This window comes from Berghia stephanieae, chromosome 11, assembly GCF_034508935.2.
Source record: "Berghia stephanieae isolate SIO BIC M18660-M18661 chromosome 11, UCSD_Bste_1.3, whole genome shotgun sequence".
NCBI classification, from domain to species: domain Eukaryota; kingdom Metazoa; phylum Mollusca; class Gastropoda; order Nudibranchia; family Aeolidiidae; genus Berghia; species Berghia stephanieae.
This window is the reverse complement of record NC_088370.1, coordinates 43,879,612-43,889,611: the sequence shown is the minus strand read 5'-3', so window position 1 is coordinate 43,889,611 and position 10,000 is coordinate 43,879,612. Positions and strand designations below refer to the sequence as shown.

The 10,000-nt window shown below is 41.5% G+C and overlaps 1 protein-coding gene across 5 annotated transcripts in view; it reads right to left on the bottom strand.

Moving 5' to 3' along the window:
* The window catches only part of LOC144957186 (thialysine N-epsilon-acetyltransferase-like), a 42,195-nt gene that overhangs the window by 27,791 nt on the left and 4,404 nt on the right, over positions 1 to 10,000 (bottom strand). The window contains exon 1 of one of the 5 annotated variants that reach the window (XM_078888239.1): positions 7,979 to 8,010. The exons of 2 other annotated variants lie outside the window; for them this stretch is intronic. The gene's annotated coding sequence lies outside the window, so the exon portion shown is untranslated. Of the gene's footprint in view, positions 1 to 1,296; positions 1,474 to 1,951; positions 2,201 to 7,978; positions 8,011 to 10,000 lie in introns of those variants that run through there. 2 more of the 5 variants (XM_078888238.1, XM_078888235.1) reach the window with 2 other exon arrangements.

Here is a 10,000-nt window from a genome sequence, read left to right as displayed (position 1 = left end):
GGGGGGGTAAAAATATGCAGAGTAGTAAAGTTATCTTTTAAAATTTGTTTATATAGAAAAGAAGTACTGATTGGCGCATGTATCCGCAAGGAAAATTAACATTTTGGCATTTAATATATGTCTATTAAGGACTTGACCCCCACCACCCCTCTCCCACCCCCCAGCTGGGTAGTTGGCTCTGTTAGATCTGGCGGAAAGTATTTTGCAATAAACTAGTGTCCTATCCGAAGGGTGCCTAGCAATTTCTATTGTCCGTTTCACGAAATAAAACCGGGATAAACTCCAGATCTATAGCTCCAATGGTTCTGAAGATATAGATAGTATGCACTTGGCCAAGAAGCTCACAACTTTGCCATCCGGAAGTATAATGGACCAACACACAAAACTTTGTGTAACCATAAACATTTATAGTCTGGTTAATACAGTTTAGTGAGAATTACTCATAAACGTGGATGGCAAAAATCAATAACAAAGAGCTGTGTAACGTCAACTATTGCTGCTGTGCGCTTAGCCAAATCGCTGACAACATCCGTCAGCCAGATATAATGTAGCAACCCACCAAACAATTGTGACTTTAAACCTTCATATTCTGATTGATAGATAATAGTGAAAACTAAAAATAAAATATATTATGTATATATATATATATATATATATATATATATATATATATATATTATATATATATATATATATATATGTGTGTGTGTGTGTGTATATATATATATATATATATATATATATATATATATATATATGAGTGACGTGAAATCCGTTCAGTCTGTCGTATCACATTATAAACATAAGGAGTTGCTGTAGGATTCAATAGTCTGATGTCACGTCCGGCCAGCACCAGCAGCTTGGTTCTAAACAAAGTAAATCGGTACTTTTTATTCTTTATGCTGGCTAGAACTGTTTTAACATGTCATGTGATCAGAATGCATAAAAATCAAAACATGATCACAATTATTATACTTTTCTCCTCTGGATATACTTTTATGCTCGTCGGAGAAGTATTTCATAAGGGCGCCCGCAATTGTTCCGATAGTTTCGAACCAATTACTACGTTACTATGCGTCATTAGGAGGGAAGTGACGTCACGACTGTCCACAAAAGAAAACTATTGAGTCCTGTTGTAACAATTGTTGTCAATTAAGAAGAAAAGAAAAGGAAAAAAAGGAGGTGGAATATTAATAATCATTTTCAAAATAATATCGCCATGAAAATTATTGTAAGTTTCACCTACGATTCATTCAAACATCAAACAATTGACGATCGATGTCAAAATCTACGAACCTGGGACCTCGCTAGTTTGAAAGTTGAAATAAGTCCTTCCTATTGTGACACGTGACAATTATTTGAAAACACACGCGGAGGCAAACATGGGAGAGAACTTGAATACAATGACCAGGCGTATTTATACAGTTCTTCCAACCTGCTGCATGTACTGTTATTTATGAGGTATGCTGGTGATAATGAATAGAATGAATGCGTGTCATCGTTTTTATGAACACGGGACGTTTGATTTTGGGTTGATCCAAAAATTAATAGACTACTCACACAAAACATCCCAACGATAACCCGATAATGGGCACGGGTGGGGGGTGGGGGGGGGTATGTATGTATGTATGTGTGTATGTGTGTGTATGTGTGTGTGTATGTGTGTGGGTGTATGTGTGTGTACGTCGGAATGGTTCAATGACGTGTCTTTATTACATATAATTAAATAAACATTAAGCCGGGATGTCACTGTAATAAATTACCCCCCCCCCCCCCGTCCCACCCCCAGCTTTCTTTCTAACTGAATGAGCAGCAATAATGTTTTACAATAAAGCTTCGTTTAGAAAGTGCTTGTATTATGATGGTAACAAAATATATAAATAGATAGATAGATAGATAGATAGATAGATAGATAGATAGATAGATAGATATTATTATTTAAAATATTTACCACAATGTTTGGGGCAGTCTACATCAATGTTTCAGGCTTAATTTGCCATCTTCAGGACTGAGTAGTTTTGTTGACTGTTGTTGTTTCTTGAAGTGGTTCCGGTTTGAAGTTAATTAAGAGGAATTTGCGCCGATGGGGACACTTTCCGTAGATCTCACTTTTCATGTTGAGTGTGGCTTCATGAGGTTGTTTGATTATAGTATATTTTTCTTCCAGGCATAAGCTACATTGTTTTGATGTTGGTGTGTATCCTGTTGCTTTAGATAAAATTTTCCATGAAATGTTGTGGTCTATTTTGTTGTCTTTTAATTTCCAAATATGTTCGCTGAGTTTTGTGGATGTTTTTTTGTTAGTGTTTCTAAATGTTGAGGTGTGGAGGTTGTATCTTGTTTTGAAATTATTTTCTGTTAGTCCTACATATTTTTCTTGCTTGTTTGTTTTAGTTTCTGTGACTGTGGCTTGGTAAATTAAACTTGATTCTAAGCATTGTTTGTTTAGCGGCAATGTTCTTTATTTCTGCAGTTGCATTTTCTAGTGGGTGGGTTTTGCTCTTGTCGGTGGTTTATTAATATTTTTTTGTTGTGGCTTGAAATTATTTGTTCTATGTTGCGCATACACGAGTAACTTATTTTTATGGTATTCCTGTTGATAATTTTATGTAGCTTGTGGTTTTTTGGAAAGTGTGTATCAATTAACTTCAGGAACTGCTGTCCTATGTTTGTGCTGACGTTTATGTCGAAAGGTGGGTTGAACCAAGTTATGTGTCGTTTTCTTGTTTTATGTTCTTCACTTGTGTGTTGGGGTTTACATGAGAGGGAGGCGTCTGTGTATACAAATGGTGTGTTGTATCCACTTTTTGTGAGTGCTTTTTGTGAGTGAGAGAGATATTCAACGTCGCAGCCACATATATATATAATATATATATATATATATATATATATATATATAATATATATATATCTAACCCAACACAAGTCACTAGAGCTGGTGACAAATCACTAGCGATGGCAACCATTGGGGAGACTGGGCAGGTCCCCCATAGCGTTTTATTGACTTGTGTCATTGCCCTTCCTCCCCGCATTTTTGTTTATAATTGATATAACATAACATAACATAACATGTGGTATAGGGTAAAATAGGATAAGATCCTTTGAATGCCCTTAATATTAATTAGTAATGCCATAAATCTATTGATTAAATATTACAATAACGATACACGTGGTAAAGATAGTATTTCAACTTAAATGTACTCATGTGGTGTACAAACATATATCTTTAACCGTGACATGCAAAGCGCACACACAACCACACACACACACACACCCACACACACACACACATACACACGCGTATAGAAGATAACCATAATAATATAATAATGCATAATATATACATACAAGATTGAAAGCCATGTCAACAGCAGAGCAAACAAGTATTATTCGTCATATATAAATATCCCATCATATAATTCCCTGTCTACTAACACCTTGAAATAATCCATAGATTTTGCATTCTTTGTTTCAAATTTCAAACTGTTCCATTTCTGAACAATACGAATACCGAACCAGTTTTGTCTTATGTTTGTTTTGCATCTAGAGACAAAAATCTTAAACTTGTCCCCTCTAGTAAAAGTAATATTAGAATATGAAAAAAAATCAGAAAAGTCTATCCTATCCAGACCATGTACCAATCTATAAACCTGAATTAAATCCCCACGAATTCTTCTATATTTCAAACTGGGTAAGTCAAGAAATTCTAACCTTTCCTTATAAGATAAATACTGTATTGTATAAATTTTTTTGGTAGCTCTCCTCTGTACACTTTCAATACTAATAGATTGTCTTTTATATAATGGGCTCCAGATGCAATTTCCGTATTCTAGAATTGGATATAAAGATCTTTTGAATGGATGGTGATCAGGAAATCAAGTTGAAAAACAGAACAATGAGCAACATTTTTGGAACAGTCCAGGGAAGTCCGGGGAAGTCCGGGGCAGTCCGGGGAAGTCCGGGGCAGTCCAGGAAAGTCCAGAGAAGTCCGGGGAAGTCCAGGGAAGTCTGAGGAAGTCTGAGGAAGTCCGGGGCAGTCCGGGGCAGTCCGGGGCACAAAATGACCTTTCCTGGTCCGCTATACTTCCGGTTGACAATGTTGTGAGCTTCTTAGCCAGGCGAATTCCATCTATATCCGGCTGGCGGTTATTATAAGTTTTTAACCAAACGGAATGCATCAATAGGGAGTACAATTTTTATCTCCTAAGAAGAGTAGGATTGTTTATGTCTTGATTCCAGCCTTATCCAGGTGTCTATTGTGTCAACACGTTCACCATTTTGTATAACAGGACAGAGTAAATGGCAGTTGCTACCTAATATGTAGGCGCTGGTCTCCGGAGATTACAGACGTGTTTTGGCTGGGTTCTGCGTTTTCACAAGTTTTATTGGATATTTTTACAATTCTTATTTATAAAAGTGACACATATTTCTACAATGGCTGTGATTTCTTCCTGTGCAATAGTTATCATCATCATCGTCATCATCATCATCATCATCATCATCATCATCATCATCATCATCATCATCATCCATCGTGGCTTGTACTCTTGAGCACGTTACCATCAACTACTCCACGAATCACGATCCTCTGCGGTGCGCATGAAATCTGTGTTACTTTTAAAGTCACATTTGGCCACAGTTATCATGTTTTTATTTTATAATCAAATGTCTTTAGCCAATATTTTTAGAAATTATCTGTTAAGCCAAACGTATGTTCCTCCATTTTATGCCATTTCAAATCTACGCTTCGTTTACACACATTTACATTGTCTACACGTTTGACGAAAATGGGATATTTTGTAAATTTACATATTAATGTTTGTGTCTTATGTCTCCTGACGAAGGCCAAGGGCCGAAACGTTGTTTGTTTTGTGTTGTTCCCTTATATATGAGTCACATCTACTCACTTTATTTTCCTCTCCATTTTACGCTTCGTCTGCTGAGACCAGAATCCCTTCAACCCAGACCAGAATCCCTCCAACCCAGACCAGAATCCCTCCAACCCAGACCAGAATCCCTCCAACCCAGACCAGAATCCCTCCAACCCAGACCAGAATCCCTCCAACCCAGACCAGAATCCCTCCAACCCAGACCAGAATCCCTCCAACCCAGACCAGAATCCCTTCAACCCAGACCAGAATCCCTCCAACCCAGACCAGAATCCCTCCAACCCAGACCAGAATCCCTCCAACCCAGACCAGAATCCCTCCAACCCAGACCAGAATCCCTCCAACCCAGACCAGAATCCCTTCAACCCAGACCAGAATCCCTCCAACCCAGACCAGAATCCCTCCAACCCAGACCAGAATCCCTCCAACCCAGACCAGAATCCCTCCAACCCAGACCAGAATCCCTCCAACCCAGACCAGAATCCCTCCAACTCCAGCACGGGTTGAGACACATCGAGGAAAGGACGAATCAAAACAAACTTCAGACGTGGACACGATCGTCCTGTCTTGCCTTGCGTTGTGACTGGAAATGTGCGCTCCGTGAAGAATAAAATAGATGAACTGTGCTCACTGTGTCGTCATTGCTGCCAGTATAGACAAGCTTCTATTATATCTAGACTATAACAGAGTGTGTGTGTGTATGTGTGTGTGTATGTGTGTGTGTGTGTACATAAACAAACATTTCTAAAGTCAACATCACCCCCCCCCCCCCGTGTCGATGCAAATGTTGTCATGGAAACCCTGATGAGTCATGTGGAAAATGAAAAAAGCACATTTTAGTCATTGCAATAATATGATAATTGCTGGTCTTTCACAATTTGTTCAGTGCTTTACTCTTGACAAATCGACCCTCGACCTATTTTTCTGTAATGTGGACAAGTCCTATAATTAATGTTTTCCAAGAGCTCCACTCGGTTCATCGGATCACAATAACCGTTATCATTACCCATCTTTATATCGCCTTGTCATCAAATGTTTTAAGCCTTAGTGAAGTGTGTTCAGGTCATGAACGACAGTGTGTGTGAGGAGTCACGTGGTTGCTTCGAGTGTGCTGATTGGAATGTTTTTATTGACGTGTGTCAGGGTGTGAATGAACGTAATGATTGTGTGTCCGAGTATAGATAGAATGCGCTTGGCCGAGGAGTTCACAACATTGCCATCCGGAAGTATAACGGACCAACACACAAACTCTGTGAAACCATGAACTTTTATAGTCTGGTTAATACAGTTTAGTGAGAACAACTCACAAACGCGGATGGCAAAAACAATAACAAAGGCCTGAGTGACGTCATCTTCGAACTATCTATACAAAGTTTTGTGAGCAACAAGTGTGTGAAAGAAAAGGAGTAAAATGCTACACAAATAACAAACCATGGATTACAAAAAAACTGGAATCCCGTTTAAATGAGAAAAAACATATATTTATACTGGGTACCAAAGATGAACTTAAGACGAAACAAATTGAACAGAGAAGAAATTATTAAATGTAAAGAACGTTACAAAACAAAAATTGCGGCCATTACTTGCGGCCATTACTTGAGGCCATTACATGCGGCCATTACTTGCGGCCATTACTTATGGCCATTACTTGTGGCCATTACCTGTGGCCATTACTTGCGGCCATTACCTGAGGCCATTACTTGCGGCCATTACCTGTGGCCATTACCTGAGGCAATTACCTGCGGCGATTACCTGTGGCCATTACATGCGGCCATTACTTGCGGCCATTACCTGCGGCCATTACTTGCGGCCATTACCTGAGGCCATTACTTGCGGCCATTACCTGCGGCCATTACTTGCGGCCATTACCTGAGGCCATTACTTATGGCCATTACCTGTGGCCATTACTTGCGGTCATTACCTGTGGCCATTACCTGAGGCAATTACCTGCGGCCATTACCTGAGGCCATTACCTGCGGCGATTACCGGTGGCCATTACTTGCGGCAATTACTTGAGGCCATTACTTGCGGCCATTACCAGAGGCCATTACTTACGGCCATTACCAAAGGCTATTACTTACGGCCATTACCTGAGGCCATTACTTACGGCCATTACCTGAGGCCATTACCTGCGGCCATTACTTGCGGACATTACCAGAGGCCATTATTTGCGGCCATTACTTACGGCCATTACCAGAGGCCATTACTTGCGGCCATTACCTGAGGCCATTACTTGCGGCCATTACCAGAGGCCATTACTTGCGGCCATTACCTGAGGTCAGTACTTGCGGCCATGACCTGAGGCCATTACTTGCGGCCATTACCTGAGGCCATTACTTGCGGCCATGACCTGAGGCCATTACTTGCGGCCATGACCTGAGGCCAGTACTTGCGGCCATGACCTGAGGCCATTACTTGCGGCCATGACTTGAGGCCATTACTTGCGGCCATGACCTGAGGCCATTACTTGCGGCCATTACCAGAGGCCATTACTTGCGGCCATTACCTGAGGCCATTACTTGCGGCCATTACCTGAGGCCATTACTTGCGGCCATTACCTGAGGCCATTACTTGCGGCCATTACCAGAGGCCATTACTTGCGGCCATTACCTGAGGCCATTACTTGCGGACATTACCTGAGGCCAGTACTTGCGGCCATTACTTGCGGCCATTACCTGAGGCCATTACTTGCGGCCATTACCAGAGGCCATTACTTGCGGCCATTACCTGAGGCCAGTACTTGCGGCCATGACCTGAGGCCATTACTTGCGGCCATGACCTGAAGCCATTACTTGCGGCCATGACCCGAGGCCATTTTTGCGGCCATTACCTGCGGCCATTACTTGCGGCAATGACCTGAGGCCAGTACTTGCGGCCATGACCTGAGGCCATTACTTGCGGCCATGACCTGAGGCCATTACTTGCGGCCATAACCCGAGGCCATTTTTGCGGCCATTACCTGCGGCCATTACTTGTGGCCATGACCTGAGGCTATAACTTTCGGCCATGACCTGAGGCCATTACTTGCGGCCATTACCTGAGGCCATTACTTGCGGCCATTACCTGAGGCCATTACTTGCCGCCATTACCTGATGCCAGTACTTGCCACAATGGCCGGCATTCCAGATTGGGAGCATTTGTCACTAAACTTTGACCCAGCTACAATTGGATTCAATAGTGTGATGTCACGTCGCCCAGCAACAGCGGCCATCTTGGTTCTAAACAAAGAAAATCGGGACTTTTTATTCTTCATGCTGGCTAGAACTTTTCATATCTTGTGATCAGAATGTGTAAAAGTCAAAACATGATCAGATTTATTGGGTTTTTTTCCCTCTGGATACACTTTTATGCTCGTCGGAGAAATATTTCATAAGGGCGTCCGCCATTGTTCCGATAGTTTAGAGCCAGTAGCTAAGTTACTATGCGTCATTAGGAAGGAAGTGACGTCATGACTGTTGAAGCGTATTAAGGTTAAACTATTACGTTTGTGTGTGTGTGTGTGTGTATGTGTGTATGTGTATATATATATATATATATATATGTGTGTGTGTGTGTGTGTGTGTGTATGCGGTCTTGTGGAATGACACTCACTTTCGGATCAGAAGGCCCTGGGGTATTAACTCACATTCTCTCACCGCACCCAGGTGTAAAATGAGTACCTGACCGTTAACAGCGTTGTCTCTGTCCGAAAAAATTGTAATTTTACCCAAAAGGCGCCATGTCTCGTTCTACATGTTACGTGTTGCTATTCGCCAGGGACCATTTGCAAAGCGATTTGAGCACGGTTAGTGGATATTGGGCCATATAAAAGCTCCAGTTTTGTAGATTATTTTCATACATTGATACGTCACGTGACAGATTTCACACCAAAAATAGAACAGATAAAGTATAACCAAAAAAAAGTTGTTATCGTGGGTTGATATTGGATGACGTCACCGATTACGTTCACATGAAGGTGTCTCTTATGACTCATTGGACTGCGACGTCAGATCTACCCGTCAGCACCAATGACGTCATGATGCCGAGATGACTTGGGGATCATCACTGTTCTCTCTCTCTCTCTCTCTCTCTCTCTCTCTCTCTCTCTCTCTCTCTCTCTCTCTCTCTCCCTCCCTCTCTCTCTCTCTCACACACACACACACACACACTCACACACACACACACACACAGACACACACACACACACACATACACACACACACAGACACACACACACACACATACACACACACACACACACACACACTGTCCTAACAGACTTGTAGTGGTTCAAATCTCTATTCCATCTGATTCATCCAATACTTTCCTCAATCGGATTTTTGTGATATCACACCCGTTTTCGGATCGGAATGTTCTGGGTTCGAGCCTCGATCGGCGCATAGTCGAGTCCTTGGAAACGGTTCTTTACTCCCATTCTCTCACCGTACTCAGATGAAAAATGAGTATTTCGCCGTTTAAAGCGTTGTCTCTGTCGAAAAATTGTAATATCGCCTCACAACTGTCATGTTTCTTTCTACATGCCAGTGTTGCTGTTGGTCTAGGACCCTTTGTGAAGCGCTTTGAGCACGTTTAATGGATATTGCTTCGTACCCGAAAGGTACCGAGTTCGATCACCCTACGCTGTTTGGCCTAGCTCAATTTGCGACGCTGCACTGCGGCTGACGCCTGGGTTATTCGAGTCTTCCCTTGGAATAGATCCTAGAGACAAATTTCCCCTATGGAATGAATAAAGGGAATTTTATTTAAAAGCTTTGGTTTTTGGGGTTGTTTTATTTTTTAATAAAAATTCAATTTGCCCTCATCAAAATCACCCTAGTCGTATCACCTGTCCGAGGTGACGGACACAATAAATTGGAAAGTATTTAGTCACGTGACGTGGTAAATATCTTTGACCCAATTTGGTCCAGGACAACAAGAGCGAATGACGTCATGCATCACTGTCGACTCGGAGAAAACATCTTATTAAAATTTTAGCCAGAAAACTCGTCCTTAAAATAATATCAGTCAATTCAAACGACTCTCATCTTGGCAAAAGCTCTCAAACTTGGGACTTCTAAACGGAAGTTCGGCGTTGCAGAGTTTGTTTCTTCTTTTTTTTTTGGGGGGGGGGG